This window comes from Cryptomeria japonica, chromosome 6, assembly GCF_030272615.1.
Source record: "Cryptomeria japonica chromosome 6, Sugi_1.0, whole genome shotgun sequence".
NCBI classification, from domain to species: domain Eukaryota; kingdom Viridiplantae; phylum Streptophyta; class Pinopsida; order Cupressales; family Cupressaceae; genus Cryptomeria; species Cryptomeria japonica.
In genome coordinates this window covers 446,879,906-446,897,598 of record NC_081410.1, presented here as the reverse complement: position 1 = coordinate 446,897,598, position 17,693 = coordinate 446,879,906, and positions in this window count along the sequence as shown.

Here is a 17,693-nt window from a genome sequence, read left to right as displayed (position 1 = left end):
ACTCTAACCTTAACCCTAGTCATAATCCTCACCATAATGATAAATCCAAAGCCTAACCACAATCAACCCTATCCCTAATCCTAATCATGAAGTAAATCCAAACCCTAATCATTAACCTAACCCTAACAATGATGTAAACCCTAACTATAATCCTAACCCTAGATCATAGCCCTATGTTTTAAACCATAACCCTAAACCCTAGCCTAATCACAATCGTCACACTAACCATAACACTAAACATTATGTAAATCCAAACCCTAACTATTAACCTAACCCCAACAATTATATAAACCCTAACTATAACCCTAACCCTAACCCTAACCCTAATAGCAAGACAAAATGAACCCTATTCCTTATTCAATTAGGCCTACTATTTTAAACCAAATCAAATCCTAACCCTAATAGTAAGCCAAAATGAACCCTAATCCTGATTGAATTAGGCATACTATTTTGATTCCAATCCTAGCTATAATTCTAAATCTAGAATTCAACCAAATGAAATCCTAAATCTAAAACTGTACAAATCCAAAATACATAGCTATACAACAATATATAATTTGAAATTAATTTATGTCATGCCTTTCAATTCACACTGTGACTGCTACTAGCTTATATATATTTAATAATATATATAGAATAAGCCGAGAGATATCCTTCTCGAGGTGCCTATTGCAGTTTAATATTGATAAATTAATAAAAAATAGGCGCCTCTAGAAGGATATCTCTCGGCTTATTCTATATATATTATTAAATATATATAAGCTAGTATATGAATCTATGATATCAAATAGATTGATCTAGATTGGTGATCAACCAATTCATGATTTATGTATATATAATGTCTTTAATGAATATTTGATCTATACATGACTTATGCCTGTATTATCATTATGTGATTCACTTAAAAATATAAGTGAGATGACGCAAAAATTCTGCTCAAAGTTTGTCAAAAAATTTAAAATTACAATCGTTTACTACAAAATTTGGCTTTCTTAACTACATTAAGAAAATTAAAAATATTTTTAATAAAAATATATTTTACTATCTTCCCATTTCTGACATTGGAAAATTAAATAAAGACGTTTTTTACTAGCCACCTCACGAAAATAAATCTAAAATTGCGGACAACATAAACTAACCCATCAATTGGATGCATTTTAGTTTTTCACCTCGAGCAAATGTTAAGAAATTTAAATTGGAATAAGAATTAATATAATAGTATTTATGATTAATATGGTTGGTGAATATCGTTAAAATATTTGATTAAATACAATGGAACCATCATTTATTGTCCAGTTCTGTTTATGCTATTTGATTTTGTGCTTTGTTGGGGCTTCCATCGCTTCTATAGTTTCGGCTATCAGGTATGGTCTTTTGGTCTTTTCTTCTTCTGATGAATCATCCCTTTGCTTTCCTGTTATGGGTGTTATCTGGCCGTGTGAATGATCAAATATTCAAAGAGAATTTTAATTTTCAGTCAAGAAAATACAAAGGATCCATTGAATTTCCCCTACATTCTCGATCTCCATTCATATTTCCAAGAACTCCATAGCTTACTAATTCAATTCTACAGCTCCCCTATTTAGATTCGGGCTTCCTTGTTGAGTTCCATTAATGGATTTCAAGCTGAAATCTTTGACTACTTTGATCAGTCTATTTAACGATCCCTTATTTATCATCCCACAAAACCCATCTGCCTTAGATCCAAATGTCAATCTGGTTATGGCTAATGGAGGCACCCATGTTCCAAATTCCCAAATTGGGTTGCCCTGTGATGAGGCACTTGAGATAAAGTCATGGAACACAACATGAAATTGATATGCACTATGTTTAAACAGGTAACTTCTCATTCTATCAAATAAGACAAACTTTACCTTAACACACACAGAAACAGGAGAAAGCCTATCATCATGAGGCACAAATTTAATGTTGTGCACTTCATTCAATCCATTAATGCCCTTCATAAATTAGGAAACACAATCGATGCTTGATTGAAATCCAAAGATATGCTTAGCAAAAATGACTAATATTTGAATAAAAAATGAAAAACATAGAATTGCAGCTAATATTGCAAAATAGATTATAATATGTCAAAGCATTATTTTATACAAAGAATAAATGAACATAGATCATGCAGAAATCATTGGAGTAGAGTGAGTTAAACTCTAGTTCTCAGTTGTTAGCTTAAATGCAAAACATGCAACTTCTATTTGATTCCGATGCAAACTGTGGTCTCAAGGTAAATTATGGAGCAAACAGAAGTTATGCGCTAACACTCTCCCTTAAGGAGAGACATGAGAGATATGAGTCATGACAACAATGATTAGGAACCCAATTACAAAGAAAATAGGAGAAAACACAATTGAGAAAAACTCTTAACCATTTAATGAAACAATAAAAGAAAGCTGTAACAATCGATGAAGAACTGCAAATGAATCCACACTGCACTGCATGAGTACCTCTGGGGTACTTTGAAAAAAATAGTTGTACATATTTGCATTGCTCAAATTGATGAACAGACAGGTACATGCTCAGAAAAGAAACTGAGAAATTGAAGACATGAAATCTTTAGGAGCAAACAAAATTGGAACATTGGAATCTCATGTAGACAGGAATTTTGAACAAAAGAACATTTTGGCTGTGAATTGGAAGAAGAGTGCATAGCAACTTTAATCTTCTAATGTATTAAGCAAAACCCCCATATAAACTTTCTAAAAGTTCAATTTTTTGTTTTTTAAGCCCCAAATTTTTGAGATCTAGATCTTTGTGCTTGCAAAGCACGTACAAGTTTTAAAAAATCAATATAGAAAAAAAAACAACCAGCATGCAAAAAATTGTGTTTAGCTTCTTCCTAGCAACCTTACACTATACCATGTAAAATCAGAACAAAAAACTATAACCATTGTATTGATTATAATAAGCCAAAGCATTATTTTATACAAAGAATAAACCAATGCATGAACATAGATCATACATAAATCATTGAAGTAGAGTGAGTTAAACTCTTAGTTCTCCATTGTTAGCTTAAATGCAAAACATACAATGCCTGTTTGATTCCGGTGCAAACTGTGGTCTCACCCTAAATTATGGAGCGTGAACAGAAGTTATGCGACAACAGAAATGACAGTCCGTAGGGCGAGTTAAACTCATAGTTCATGCAACGCCTGTTTGATTCCGGTGCAAATCTGTGGTCTCATCGTAAACTATGGAGCAAACAAAAGTTATGCGCTAACACGCGCTAACAAAAATGACAGTTCGTAGGATTTTTTAATCCAACAACTTACATCTCTTCACTTTTACCTTTGTTTTTCTTTCACGCAAATTGGTTTTCTATTTCATGTCAAAATTTCATCACTCAAAACTCTGAATTTTTCTCATCCTGGTAGACGGTTGAAAGGATTTTGTTTCGAGTTTGAAACGAGATTTTTCCAAATTGAATCTGCAGGAACTGAAAAATGCAGTATTAAATTCATATTTGAACAGAGCCTTGTAACCAAAACCACAGCCCTCTGAGTCCATAGGCTAATATGATCAAACTTGATAGCAAATTCTGAAGGCATTACATGTCCTCGATGTCCAACACATCTTCCACACTCTTGTTATCCAAGACCACGGTTCCTTAGAGATTTTCCTCCATCTTCTTATATGCCTCTGCTCTCAATATGCGAGAACATTTTTATTTCTCCGGTGCAACCTGTTTGATCTCGCTTCTTCTCTGAGTAACATCCTTTCTAGATGTGCAATTTGCAAACATTGTGCTCAGGTATAATACCTATTATTGTCACTACAGAGATTGGGGTAGTAATATACCACAACATTCTACGGAAAATGTGGAAGCATTTACCAAGCACGTCAACTATCCCAAAATATGCCACACACCACAAGTATAGCCCACGTCTCATGCCTTCAACCAAAGGCATAGAAAAATTCGTTTATGCAACGCATATGAGTTATTTTCCTCAAATTTTTTTATATATTAATAATTTTTTATATCTAAAACAATATTGTATGAAGATCAATAGTACAATTTATCATAAATAATAGATAACACAATAATATTATAATTTAATATTTCCTATTATGAAATTTAAATTATTCTATAAATATAAAAATATTTAAATATAAAAACTATTTGATTTGGTAAACCTCATAGTAATAGGTATGCTCACACTAAGTGGCCCTAATCTGAATTTGCTCTTAAAGGATGTGGTTTTCATTGTAAACAAATATTGACTGTCTTGTTAGTACTAGATCTTCTTTCAAGGGCTTCAGGTTATGATAATATTCTTATCCTTGTTAATTACAAACATTCGCAACAATTTATGAACTCTATAATTAAAGAATCATTGCATTTGTTTGGCGAATAGTTTTGTAGACTATAGGGTAGATTTTTTTTTAAGGTTGTAAATAATTTTGCATAGAAATTGGGTAAATTATATAAGGATTTGGATATTATTATGAAGGATTTTTAAGTATAAATAAAAAAGGATGACTATAGATTTGTCTTATAGATTTTCTTATGAAGTTTTTCTATTGAGAATTAAAGAAAGGAAATAATTAGCATCTAAACTATGACTTCATTATGAGCTTATCTACCAATCCTCCATAATTCTTTATAATTCAGCAAAAGAAAATCATTAAAAGATCCTAACTATATCAAAAATTTGTAAAGCGTTATTTGCCTAAACCCATCAATACCTTCCTTTCTCTCTTCTACCTCTGGAGGAACATGATGCTATGTGTCTCTTGTTTATATAATACACATTAAATTTATATGTAATATCATTGTATTTATTATTACATTTATATATATAGATTTTATTATAATAACTTTATAATTATATATTTTATAATTTATAAATAATATCTTTTAATTATGTTTCAATAATATGCCAAGATATATATATATATATATATATATAATTAATTACGTAATGTTAAAGTTAATTTCAAAGTTTCATATAAAAAAATCAAATTGATGTCTTTTTTCAAAAAAAAAAATTAATACTAACTCTAACTAGATTATCATTACATTTACAATTACAATTAATGCTAGGCAAGTGTTATGGTTTAAATATTGTTTATTTAGAGTTAGAGTTAACTATATCTAGAATTAAGGTTAGGGTTATGTTTATGGTTCTACATAAAACATTGGAGTGAGTAATATGATTATGGTTAAACTAGTGTCCATTTTAGGTCACAATCCAATTAGATATAAATATTAAAAAATATGAATATATAATATAATATAATATAATATAAAAATATGAATAATTTAATATATCAATTTTTTTAAATAATAATTAGGGTTAAGATTCGATTATAGATAGGAATAGGGTTTAGTTAAAATCATCCATCCAAAATTAATCACAACCTTGATCTTAAGTGAACATCAATTATGATTGAATATCAAATATTAGTGAACATTAAACCCTATTGAATACCACTCCTAATTGAACCATGATTTTAACTTCTAAAAATGTCATTAGATTTACAATTACATTTGAACTTTGAAAGTTTTATGGTTTCATTATTGTTCTTTATGATTAGTTAAATTAAGGTTAGGTTTAAAGTTATGGTTATGGTTCCAAGATAAAGCATCCCATTAGGATTAGGTTTATGGTTAGGATTAAATAAGGGTCCATGAAGTAGACATAAATGTAATAATATAATAATAAATAAATAATAATAATAATAAGTGTAGTAATATAAATTATATAAATGTAATATAATAATATTATTATCATATTGTTTTACTATATTATTATATTATTATAACTACATATCACCACATAGATATACAATATATTATAATTTTTTAAAATTTAAAATTTTGTATAAATATTTTTATTTTTGGTATATATTTATCACATACAATATTTTCTATTATCAATTACAGATTATTTTAAAAAACATTGATAATACTAATTGTATATAATATAATATTAATATAACATATGAAAAATATTATAATTAATATATCATTAATTAATAATATGCATGTTTTATATATTATTTTTTTATCAATAAGGGGTCGTAGTCGAAATATTGATTTTATTACCAATAAGATTACAATAATCCTGGTTCAGAAGAGCATACCGATAGGAGAGAATGAGGAAGAAAACCTCCTGTTGTAGCTCAAACCTAAACTAATTTGAATACAATAGGCCGATACCACCAAGCCCAGATACAATGATAGTTCAATATGATCAAATTTTACAATTAGGGTCGTTGTTGAGCCCAATCAACTTATACAAAGATATAGTAAAGATATATCCTAGCCATATGAGCAATTTCTAAATATAGAGCAAGACCTTCTTGCTTTCCATCTATCCATGAAGTTTTGTTACACCTTCAGCATACAACTTGAAACATAGATAAACTTAGCATTAATGCAAGTCCAACCTGATCCTCCTCTATTCTTGTCCTCGTCGTTGAACCCTCCAATATTTTGCGTGGCTATTAGAATCAACACCTACTGAAGCTGTCCAAATTGCTCTAGCCACAACACAAATAATTTAAACAGAAAGGAGCTAAACAAATTCCTATATGTTTTCTTAAAGTGGCATAAATAAAATTACTACCAATATTGTTATCATTAGAATTTGCACCATTATACCAGAGAAATGAAGTCATGAAGATTACCTTAAAACATGCACATATATCGAAAAAACCTATAGTGAATGCATGAATCCATAGGGGAACTTCCCTATAACTTGAAATTGCCTTAAAATATACAAAGTCTATCATATCATTAGAGAATAGATCATAACTAAGCTGAGAGTACCATAAGATTCTATTTACTAAAAACCAAGCTAAAAGAAATAGACCATAAACCAATCCAATCTAAAATCAACATAGAGGAAGATATGCTATGCGAATCAAGACATACACCAAGAAGAAAAGAGAAAAGAGAAAATAAATAAATAGATAGACAATAGTATGTGAATAAATAAATATATTGTAGACACCTAAAAGTAATTATTTTTAATTACTTTTAATTCCTCACATAATTAATTAATTAATTATGTTAATTCAAATTCTCCTCAATATTAATTACATATAATTAATATTGTCACTATAGTATGTGACTGATTTATTTAATAAATCAATCCCTTTCTTTATTCTTCTAAAAGATTAAATCCTCACAAATCTTCCTCTTGGCTAATTAATTTTAATTAATTAGTTAACCTACATGATTCCTACAAATCATCTTCTTAATTCATCATTAACCTAATAAAGTCTTTTAGAAATTCTTTAAACTCATTTAACCTTATTCTTCTAATTTTTTATTCCCTCCACTTATTCTCTCTCCTAGTCAAATCCTCCATCAAATCCTAATCCCACCTATCATTCCCTATAATCCCCTCCTAATGAGTTGCTAGTAGCTAATCATCATGATTAGCCACAAAGTCAACTCCTTGTCTCTTCCATCCAACCACTAGCTTTAAATGCTTTTTTCCTAGGTGAATGTGAGATTTTCAAAATCTCACAATCCTCTAGGCATCTTCTCTCCCAAAGAATTTTTAATTCCTTCTTATTCCTCCAATCCCCATGGTTATCCCTTTTTGGAGAATTTTAAATTCCACATCCCCATTCTTCAAGGAATGTCACATCCCTTGCTCCTCTCAAGGCACATTGGGAACTTCCTAATGCACCTTGCTCTTCTCAAGATACCTTGGGAAGTCTTCCCAATGTACCTTGAGGAGTGTGGAGACAAGAAATGTTTTTAAGGCATATCTCTTGGTCTCCACACCCTCTCTTGGGCCTTGTGGGAGCTCATAAGAAATCTTTGCCCTTCATCTTGAATCCATCCTAGCCATCCATTTTTCCTCTCCTCTTCCTATAAATTGAGGACTCCATCCCTTCATTCTTCATCTCCAAGTTAGTAATCTTATGCTGCCCTTTTGAGCCTAGAAAAATCATTTTAGCATCCTTATCATGTCAAAATCATCCTACATCCATACTTAATCCTCTCATCTCCATCACCTTCCAAGATCCATCTCATTTGTACACAACATTGGAGAGCCATCCACATCAAGCAAGTAAGAGGAGCACATCAAGTGGAGAATCATCCAAGGGTGCCTTCACTTCATCGAGCTCAATCTGAAGGAGAAGGTAAAATAACAAGGTAAAATGGTCTCTTCATGATATTTTAGCATTTTCATGTCTATTTCATTATGTTTTGATCATTTTCCCTTCTAATCCATTTTCCCCTCTTCATTCCAGCACGCCCGATGGGACCCACGTCCCTAAAAACTAACATTTTTTTGTGAGTTTTTGTGAGTTGGGGGACGGAGGCTCCAGAATAGCATGAGAGACTACAAACCAGCGTGAGCGTGACGGGTTCAACGCGACAGAAAAACTAACTTCGATGCGAGCGCAGGCGCATCAGCGCGATTGTTTGACATATTATGATTTTTTTTCCTGCTTGACATGTTTTGAATTTAAATCTGCGCGAGCATTTTTATGTCATTCCTGCCCTGTTAATTTAAATTTAAAATTTGAAAACTTTAACTCCTGTTGATCTTTGTTCTCAGTTTGCATGATCACAGGTGTTTCAGCGCGATCGTTTTCAACTAGCGCAATAGACAGGTATAAAATCCTTTCTGGTTTTGTACTGCTTTATTTAGTTCAGCACATACGCAGGCGTTTCAGCGCGGCTGACTGCAATTCATTGCGTGCACTGTATGTATAGTGCAGTTAGAACTAATTTCCAGTCTTTTAGTTTTGGGGTTTTAATCGGACCGTCCAAGACTCAGAAAATCAGAAAAAACTACTAATCTCACTGTTTTGCAGGTTGCTTAAGTAGATTCAACGAAACATTGTGCATTTATTTAGATTAGGCACCTAGATATTAATTAAAATGGAATGAACCTTTGTCTTGCGTGTCTTTTTAAGAAAAGCGTAAAGGTAGGAGAGTATGCTCTCGTCTAGCTAGACAATCAGAAATCCAGACCCTCCAACCTTTTCTTGTTTGATTGTGTGTTTTCCTCTAGCGGGCCTGCCCTCCCAACTTTCTCTTTGAGAGGGGAACAACCTAAGTGAGTACACCCAGACCTGGGGTTCCCAACTCACTATAATAAATAGGCCATTGACTACGAAAGGGTTAATGGTTGGGGCTATATGAGAGTTCACTCTCACATTGGGTGCTTAGTAGGATCCTAGAGATCTCAATCACGCTTGCGTGACTACTAAGTTCTTGGTGCTTCGTTGGGCTATAGGCCTCAATTGCGCTTGCGCAACTTCAAAGGGTAGCTCCTCATGGGAAGACTTACTAAACACCTTGTTCATAGTGGCCAAAAACCTTCTAGTCATTGGTGCAGGAGGTCGGACCTCCGAAGCTGCCCATATTTTTATGACCCTTAGTAGAGACACGAAGTTCACCATGAGGAGTTTTCATGGAAATTGATGCTTGGCTACCCTGAGAAGTGAGTGCCGTGGAGGGGAGCCAGTGGGGTCAAGCAACTAAGTGTCCGCTCTGGGTAGGCATAGTTGGGAAACCGATTGGGATCCAATGACTACTGTCCTTGCCAACCTTAAGAGTGTTGTATATGAGCATGAGTGTCTTTAAATCAAAATGCATTTAATCATTGTGTTTGCTTTGTTTGATACATACTTGCCTAGAGAAGACTAAAAACACATCACTATCCCCAAACACTTTGCAAAAACACTTGTCAAGACACAAACAATTGTCCAAGTCATTACCCACACAAAGTCCAAAATTGTGTCAAAACTCCATCCATCCCATGTTTCATAAGCCCAAGAGAGAAGCTAAGAGTTCATCCTCTCCATCAACATTCAAGTTTGTCCTTTGAAATACCTACAATCATCCAAATCAAGGTGGTCGTATCCCTTCATACAACTTTCTATTCGAATCGATCCTCCATTAAGTCATGTTCATGACAAAGACAACCTAGTCATCAAGTTTCTTCTAAACCATCACTACCATACCTCTTCCATCAATCATCCTCAAATTTCCCAAGGACTTAGCATATCAAATCAATCTCCCTCCACTATCAAATCAATTAACAAAATTCAAATCCAATCATCCTCTACTCCAATTTAACCTTGCGTTAAGGTTACATGCCTTGTGAAATTTCATTTAGACCTCATCATTAATCAATTGGCTCTCGTGCTTGAAGGGGAATCCTCTCCAAGTACCTTTTGCCTAATCCTTTTGAGTCAATCAAGACTCTTAACTCACGTATTTACTTTGCTTAGGGTCATTAGTCAACCCTTGGTATAAGAGAGGCTTTTTAATCATCAATCCAAGATCTAAATTCTACACAACTTGGCCATCACCTTACTTGTGGTTGCATCCACCACCTAAAATCCTCATCCAAGGACCAAGGTGTCAAATCCTAATCAAATCTGGGCTCTAATCCAAGAACCATACCAATCAACACAATCCTTTGTCATAAAAGCCAAAATCCAAAATTCCACAAATATATTTCTAAGTCCTTTCATCACAAATTTCCCCCTCCAAACTTTTCCAAGGTTATTCGTGTATAGTCACAACTTGATCCCAAAAGAGAAAGATGGTTGAACAACAATATGGCATGTCAGACATTAGTGCCCTATATGAAGATCCCACGCAAGATCCTACACAAAGTGGGCAACCTAGCAATCAAGATCAAAGCCAAAATCCTAACATGGTTAGCCAAGATGAACTCTCTCCGGAAGTGCAAACTTTCCTAGTGGATTCTTATAACCAAGAGATGATGGAAAAGTTTATTCAACACAATCCTACTGCACTTCTGAAAACTCTCCTTGAGAGTGGAGCTCAACTTCCACCTGAATTTGATAGATCCACTCTCGCCCAACAACCACAAGGAGACCTTGCTCCCACACAAAGTGCTGCACCTATTATTCAGACTCAATCAATTGCGGCCCCATCAATCATCCAAGCTCAATCAATGCCACCCGCAACACCTCCCACAATGGTCTCCATCCCGCCTCCTTCCTCTCTACCATCTATACCATTATCAAATCCAATCTCATCTATTCTCCAACATGCTTCTATGCCACCCCCTTTCATTCAACCACATATTTCTATTCAACAAACTTCCCTTCCTGCCAACAATGTTGCAAGTTTTATCTGGGCCATACTCAATCTTGTCACAATAGTTTGCGGACCGCAACCAACTATCACACAAATCCCTATGACATCAGTCCTCACATCCCAAGTTCCCGCCTCCTCATCATATCAATATATTGGTGGTGGTGCACCTCCTTTGGCTCATCCGATTCTTGGGGCAAATACAATTCATCATTGTCAAAGTCCACAACAAGACCTCATCAAGGAATTTCAAGACATGAAAAATATCATCAAGGACATGAAAGAAAGGACTAATAAAAGGAAAACTTACTCGTTTGAAGAGTTTTGCCCCTGTCCTTACAACCCGTCTATATCAGTTGCACCCTACCCCCTAAGATTAGAGATCCCCAAATTCACCAAGTATGAAGGCAAAGGAGACCCCCGCGACCATGTTCGAGAATTCCACATCTTATGCCAAGAAGTCTCCTATAGTGACCTTTATCTTCGCAGACTCTTTCCCAAGAGTCTCATGGGAGACTCCCTGACATGGTTCTCATCTCTACCACGAGGTTCCATTGTCTCCTTTCCAAACTTGGTAGAAAAATTTGTGGCCCACTATGCTTACAACATGGTTAATGATGTTTCTATGATGGACCTATGCAATACAAAACAAAGGCCCAGAGAAACCTTCGCCAATTTCCTACAAAGATGGAGACATCTTATCAAGAAATCCAGTGGGATATGCCAGAACAACATCAAATTGAGCTATTTCAAAAGAACTTGGTGCCTGAACTTTTGAGACCCTTAATATCCCAATATATCAAATCCTTCCAAAAATTGACCGCTAAGGGCCTCGCCCTCGAACGTGTCTTGTTGGAGGAAGGAATCTTGAAACATAACCAGAAATCGACACAAAGTTCTCCCTCTTATCATAATGACAAGCCAAAATTCTGGTCTAAAAACAAAAACGTGGTCAATGATGGTGTAACTGATGCAAAGCGGGTCCAAACTGTGGCCGATCCCCTAAAATCCACCACCAATAATCATCAATTCAATAATCAAAACAATAAAAATCAATCCCAAAAACCTCACAACAATGTCTCAATCCAGGGACGATCACCCCAATTGAATAATCGGACTCCAAGAGACTTCACTCCTCTGGCTAAGCCTATTGAAATGGTGTTACTTGTCCAAGCAAGTGTAGTGGTTTTTCCAATCACTCGCCCATTTAACCCTAATCAACCTAAACCAAGATGGTATAATGAAAATGAGTATTGTGAATACCATCGTATCAAGGGACATGATACACGAAAGTGTATGAAACTGAAGATCTACATACAAGATCTCATTGATAGAGGTGAGATTGAAGTAGAAAATGCAAAACCTGGTAATAACAATGACAAACTCAAAATGTACCAGGAACCCTTCCTGAAGCATGATAAAGGAAAAGGCTCATCATCTAACGCAATAGGTTATGACTATGCTAATCACATAACCGGCTTTTATTTTTTAGTAGGTCGCATTGAACCTGCAGACAATCATGTCAATGTCATAACCATCCAAGGAGTTAATCCTCCTTCTTCCCAAAGCAGACCAAATCCTGCTAGGATAGTCATTCAAGGCGCCACGCCTTCCACCTCCCATTCCCAGAATGACTGCAATGTAACTACACACTGAGGAAAAGTCACCATCCAAGGAGTCTCTCCCCCACCAAATCCACCACCCATGTCTTCCACCCACCGATATGACCTCCTTGACCAACTTGGGAAGACCCCCGCTCAGATCTCCATTTTGGAACTTCTTAAAACTTCCTTGGTCCATAAAGAAATTTTCGAACAAGCCCTTCTTGGATCATGCGTTCTTGATAACATCAATGCCACCTAATTCCAAGCCCTCATTGGAAACCTTGTTGCCCAGCAACACCTTACATTTACCTCCAAAGATGCTCCCGTAGAGGAAGATCATAACAACCTTTGCACATTGAAGCCCTTGTCCAAAAGCACAAGGTCAAACGTATCCTGATAGACGGTGGATCCAGGCTTAATCTATGTACATACATATTAATAAAACAATTAGGACTTTCTGAGGATCTGGTAGACACATCAGGAAGGATCACAATAAAGGCATATGATGATGCAGAGAGAGTTTCAAAGGGCATGATCACCTTACCTCTTCAAGTGGGCCCCATTAAAATTGAAACCCCTTGCCAAGTGCTAGATCTTGATCTCTCCTACAACATTCTCCTCGGGCGGCCATGGATTCATTCCTTGCAAGCCATACCCTCCACCTATCACCAATGCATCAAATTCCCCTATAATGGAAGAGATATCACTATCAAAGGTGATCCCCAACCTTTTCAATTTTGAAAACTATTAGAGGGGAAGCATTTGTATCATTGTCCACTAAATAGACCCTCGCCAATGCCTCCATCTGACACATCAAATGTTGCCTCCACTTCATCCCAACCAGATAATCAAATCAAGATCTTGGACAATGGCTCTGGAGAATACAAATTGGAGTACGTCTTATTAATAGGCAACCTCCCTCTCTCTCCTAAGTCATTTGGCAAACCAAAAGAGCTCAAAAAGGACCCAAAACCAGTAATGCAATGCCAAAATACCACCTTCGAGCAATGGGGCACACTTAATAAGGAGAGCCTTGAAGAAAATGTCTCTTCCTGGTTGTACCGAGAAGAGGATGACAATCTAGCAAAGGTATCCAAAAAAATGTACCCAAAAGCATCTGCCATAGTTGAAAAAATGGGTTACAAAGGACATGACCTGGGACTAGAGGAGAAAAGAAGAAAAACACCCATAAATCCTATCTCCTACAAATACAACAGAGGCTTAGGGTACACCTCGGTACCTAAGATTACTATCGTCGGTGCCCCTTCTAGTCCTTCTTTGGATATCAAAAGCATCGACGAAGTGGAATTCCATGAAATGCCTTATGAATATGAGAAATATATCTTCTTTAACGCTTACATCAATGCCATCACCCCCTTAACCCCTCCCACTTCACACGAGCTACATCTTGTCCATCCTGAACTCATTGACAGGGGCCAACGAGACAAACCCACTTTGGATATCTGCGCCGATGATAATGCTCTCATTGCTCTCTTGACGATGCAAAATTTGGAAGATTGTAACAAAATCATGGGTATTCAACTTCACGAAAAGGGATACTTTGGTAATCAGGACAATGCCCTTAGCCACGAAAAAGACAATAAAAGGAAAAGACATGATTCCCTAGGTGAAAACCTCCCTGAGGCACCTTTGGATGAACAAAAAATAAAAACAAAAGGCGTATCTGAAAGTGAAAACCTAGAAAAGGTACTTGACGATGAGGGATTTGACCTCCCTACCATTGGTTACCTTCCACAGGACAAATCAAATTTACTGATAGAAGAAACAGATAGCATCAACATGGGCACCGAAGCCATCCCACAAAATGTGCTCATTGTCAAGTCGCTCACAGAAAAAGAGAAACAAGATTTCATCAACTTCCTTACAGAGGTAAAAATTAATTTTGCATGGTCCTATGCCGATATGCCAGGGTTGGATCCTGCCTTGGTGGTTCACAATCTTGCTGTCCACCCAGATGCAAAACCTATAAAACAAAAACTGCCCAAAATGCACCCACATATTGCTCTCTTGGTCAAGGCGGAACTCCAAAAGATGTTAGATGCAGAATTCATCAAACCCATAGACTACGCTGAATGGGTCTCTAACATTGTACCTGTCGACAAACCTGTCGGGGGCATCTGCATCTACACATTTTCAAGATCTAAATAGAGCTTGTCCTAAAGATGATTTCCCGCTCCCCAATATAGACATGATTGTGGACGTTACAGCAGGACATGAAATTCTATCGCTAATGGATGAGTTTTTCGGATACAACCAAATTAGGATAGCAGATGAGGATCAGCATAAAACCGCATTCACAACACCATGGGGTACTGTTTATTAGCAGGTCATGCCTTTTGGCCTTAAAAATGCTGGAGCTACATATCAACATGCAATGACAACAATTTTTCATGACCTCTTGTACAAAATTATGGAGGACTACGTGGATGATCTGTTAGGCAAATCCAAGACAAGACAAGAGCACCTCCCTATTCTAAAATAGATCTTTGAAAGATTTGAAAAATACAAGCTGCACCTAAATCCCAAAAAATGTGTGTTGGCGTCACATCAGGAAAACTACTAGGATTCATTGTTTCCTACAGAGGCATTGAGGTTGATCCTGCAAAGGTAAAAGCTATTATGAAAATGCCTCCGCTAAAAACTCTCAGACAACTGCGTAGTCTCCAGGGAAAACTCTAGTCTCTCAAGCGTTTCATTTCACAGCTAGCAGACAAGTGCCATCCATTTGCACACCTGTTGTGTAAAGACACAAAATTCAAATGGGATTGCTTATGTCAAAAGGCCTTTGAGAAAATAAAAAAATATCTAGAATCACCTTCAGTTTTGATGCCACCTACCCCTGGAAAACCCCTCATTTTGTACATATGTGCTACTACAGTGGCATTGGGGGCATTACTGGCACAAACAGATGATCAAGGGAAGGAACACGCCATTTACTACATCAGTCGGACATTGGTAGGATATGAACTCAATTACACCCCCATTGAAAGAGCATGTTTGGCATTAGTGTTTAGCACACAAAAACTTTGACACTATATGTTGAACAACAAAACAAAGCTAATTGCCAAGATAGATTTGCTTAAATATCTCTTGTCTAAAGCTGCTCTCACTGGCAGAACCACTAAATGGGTCATGCTCTTGAGCGAGTTTGACATTGAATACATGGACAGAAAGGCAATCAAGGGACAAGTTATTGTAGATCAGCTGGCTGAAGCTCCACTTCTAGGTGACCATCCTCTTCTCACAAAATTACCAGATGAGTTCATTATGGCTGTCACCACATCCCCCACATGGCAATTATACTTTGATGGCTCTTGCACTCAAAACGGATAGGGGGTAGGAATATTATTGGTTACACCTCAAGGAGATGGCATCCCTAAATCATACAAAATAGCCTTTGCATGTACCAATAACATAGCAGAATATGAGGCACTCATCACAGGTTTGCGTTTGGCTATCCACTAGAAAATAAAGGAGTTACAAGTTTATGGTGATTCTCAACTCATTATCAAACAAGTCAATGATGAGTACCAGACAAAAGATGATAAAATTCTTCCTTACCATACCATGGTTGAAGATCTTAAGCAACATTTCACAGTAATCATATTTAATCAAATCCCACGAACAAACAACAGGGCTGCAGATGTAATGGCCACCATTGGCTCCCTCCTTCAAATGCCAGCACACAGTTAGAAGTGCAAGTTCTTGATCGAGAAATTATTTATACCAGCATATGACCTACTAGAGTCTGAAATGGTGTGTGTTCTCGTTGGTCCTGAGTCACCTTGGTACCAAGAAACCTTTGCTTTCCTCAAAGACAACACCATTCCCCACATCTCACAAAAACACAACAACAAACCTTCATCCGCCGATGTGCTCATTACACCATCCTTGGAGACACCCTATTCAGAAGGCATTTTTATGGTTCCCTCCTAAGGTGTTTAGATAAACAAAAGGCAGAATGGGCATTACGCAAAGTACATGAGGGTATCTGTGGGGCACACTCAAGTGGGCTCACATTGGCTAAAAAGCTTTTGAGAACAAGATACTATTTGCTTAAAATGGAGGTAGATGCATATAATTATGTGAAGAAATGCATCCCTTGCCAGCAACATGGCGACAAAATTCATGCACCATCACAAGAATTGCAGCCATTTATAACACCATGGCCCTTCTCACAGTGGGGGCTCGATCTCATTGGGAAAATACACCCTTCATCTTCCAATGGACATAAATTCATTATCACCACCACCGAATACTTCACCAAGTGGGTAGAGGCTATCCCTCTTACTTTCACCACCGATAAGCAAATATCCAAATTCATCTTGAACTACCTAATCTGCCGATACAACATCCCAAAAGTTATCATCACAGATAATGGAAGACAATTTAAAAACCAGGATGTCAAAGAACTCTGCCAAAAATTCAGCATCCAACACTGCTTCTCCACTCTATATTACCCCCAAGGCAATGGCCAAGCTGAGGCTTCTAATAAAACCCTAATAAAAATCCTCAAAAAGACAATCAATGAAGTAGGCCGTGATTGGCACCTCCAACTCCATCCTACATTATGGGCCTACCGCACCTCCATTCACACCCCCACAGGTGCCACTCCTTATTCCCTAGTATTTGGTTTTGAAGCCATCCTTCCCCTTGAGATCGAGATCCCCTCTCTAAGGGTTTTGCTGCAAAATATCTTACCAGATGAGGAATACAGAATTGCCCACTTACAAGAGCTAGAATTGTTAGATGAAAGGCGCCTCAAGGCCTTGAATCATCTCTGGGTATATCAAAATTGTCTGTGCATGAGTTATCATAAAAAAGTTAGAACCCGAGAATTCCAGATTGGTGATCTTGTCCTCATGGAGAATCAGAAAAATCTACAAGACAGAGAAAAGAAAGGCAAGTTCGAGCCTAATTGGCTTGGACCATATGTAATCACAACAAAGTATGGATCAGAAGCTTATCAGTTGGCTACTCCTAAAGGCGATCTTGTGGATGAACCA